Below are 2414 nucleotides of genomic sequence, written 5' to 3' on the forward strand. Positions count from 1 at the left end.
TAATCACCGTTCTATATTAATGCGCTGCTTTAACTGTATGAGCGCGCACACACACACACACACCACTTGCACACAGAGATGGCGATGTGCAAACAGAAACATTCAGGAGCTCATAATCTTGTCAGCGCTGCCCCATGACGATGCTGAATCGCTACGTTATATTTCTCAGCAACGAGGGAGGTAAAATCACTGCTTTTTAAGTAACTAAACTCAGCTTCATTGTTTGTACAGAGAGACAGACGCAGGCAATTCGCACAAGCAACTTCAATCTCTCTCTCCATATTTGAGAAAAAAAGTTGAGTAGCCTACTTTGCATCACTGGATATAGCTGATGGTCATTTAATTTTTCTATTGTAAAACAGTTGACTAATATTAAATGATTTGCAGCTTCAACTTACCTCACTCTCTTTCAACGGTAAACTGATGCTTCGCGCTGGAATTTGCGCTCTGCTTCTGTGAACAGTAAACCCCGCTTACTTTTATTTGATTGGCCATCTAAATTATTTTGACATTGACGAGCACTGTTAGACCGCTGGGGCATTGATCTGAAGCGCCACGTAGGCTATGTGCAGCAGTCGCGCAAACAGTTTGCTGGAGTATATGTGCATCTGTAGACTACCGCAAGTGAATTCTCTCACTTTAATATTTTATAGCTCCTAACAGGCTGTGCGACTATGAGAAATTATTACCTCAAAATGTACGTCGGTATGCAGTTTTCCCTATTGCTCACGTGCCAGCGACTGTCTCTCTGTATATCACTGTTGGTAGGTTGCCGACCCGTTTTAGATTCTCCAGTTTAGACTTATTTGCACGTGTCACAGGGATTTAAAGAATTATGTGCTAGAACTTCACTTATAAATGATGTCTAAGTGCAGAGCCATAAAAATACTGTCTTGGCCCTGTTTTGCATAAATAAACTAATTACACCCCATAGAAGAACTATTTTGGTTCCCCAAAGAACTCTCAAGTGGACAGATCTTAAAATAATCTTTTTTTTTTCTAGTGTAAAGGATGTTTTAGAATCTACAGTCTTAAAAATTTATGGTCTTTATTGGTATTTTTGGTTCAGTGAAGAACCTTCAACATCCATGGAATCTTTTCATTGCACAAAAGGTTCTTAAAAGGTTCTTTAGATTATTAAAATGTTCCTCACACTAAGAAAAAAAATGGTTATTTTAAGAACTGTTCACTTGAAGGTTCTTTGGGGGAAAACAAAATGGTTCAAAAAATCTTGGATCCTTTCATTTTAAGAGTATCCTTTATAGTGGAATAAAGTTATTTATATGCTCGTCACACTTAAAAAAAGAGGTTCTTTTATGAAAATCCCCTTTTGGAACCTTTTTCCAGTATAAAGAACCTTTTGTGAACAGGAAATATTTCATGGATGATAAAGGTTCTTCATGGAACTATCAATGCCAATAATAATAATTAAAAAAATTAAGAGTGTAGCTGTTGGGACAGCGCTTTTGTTATTTAAAGTGGTTAAAAAATAGCACTGATCTAAATGGAATTGTTTTTTTCTGTTTGACCAGCATTTATAAATGAGGGGCTACTACAAACAACACCTGACGATCTTTCCACTTGGACCACTACACCAAATGCTGCCACCTCCACTACCAACCCTATTACCATTACTACCAATTCTAATACCACCCCTATTACCACAACCACCAATTCTACTACCACCCCTATTACCACTACCACCAATTCCACTACCACCCCTATTACCACTACCACCAATTCCACTACCACCCCTATTACCACTACCACCAATTCCACTACCACCCCTATTACCACTACCACCAATTCTACTACCACCCCTATTATCACTACCACCAATTCTACTACCACCCCTATTACCACTACCACCAATTCTACTACCACTGCAATTATGACTACTACCAGTTCCACTACCACTACCACCCATACTACCACTGCATTAAGTGCTTCGACCACTTCGTCAACATCAAGTACCAGCCCTAACCCGCTTTTAACCACTTCTCAACCTACAGGTACGCATCGCTGAAGAGTTCTCTTAAATTCTAGCTTGTAATATAAGTAAAACCATGTTATGATATGGTCAAGGATGACTTGCCGATATGACGGTTCCCAAAATGGTTTTGTTGCAGGTAATACCTGTTCAGAGGAAACACTCAACGGTTTGACCTTCCCACTCACCATGATCGGTCAGATTAGTTATTCAACACAGCTTTGCCCTCCAGGAACAGCCAGTGGTATGCAGTATAACAAATAAAACATTCATAAATACAAAAACATGATATATAAGCATTAATGGGAGGAACTAGGTTGTAAAATAATAGATCCTTTATCTTGACAAACTACAAAAAATAAATAAAGAAAAGAAAAGAAAGGAAATTAGCAGTAATTTAACTTAATTTGTGTCAGAAATAGTT

The sequence above is a fragment of the Sinocyclocheilus rhinocerous genome, unplaced genomic scaffold (assembly GCF_001515625.1).
Source record: "Sinocyclocheilus rhinocerous isolate Xijiao unplaced genomic scaffold, SAMN03320098_v1.1 scaffold633, whole genome shotgun sequence".
NCBI lineage: Eukaryota > Metazoa > Chordata > Actinopteri > Cypriniformes > Cyprinidae > Sinocyclocheilus > Sinocyclocheilus rhinocerous.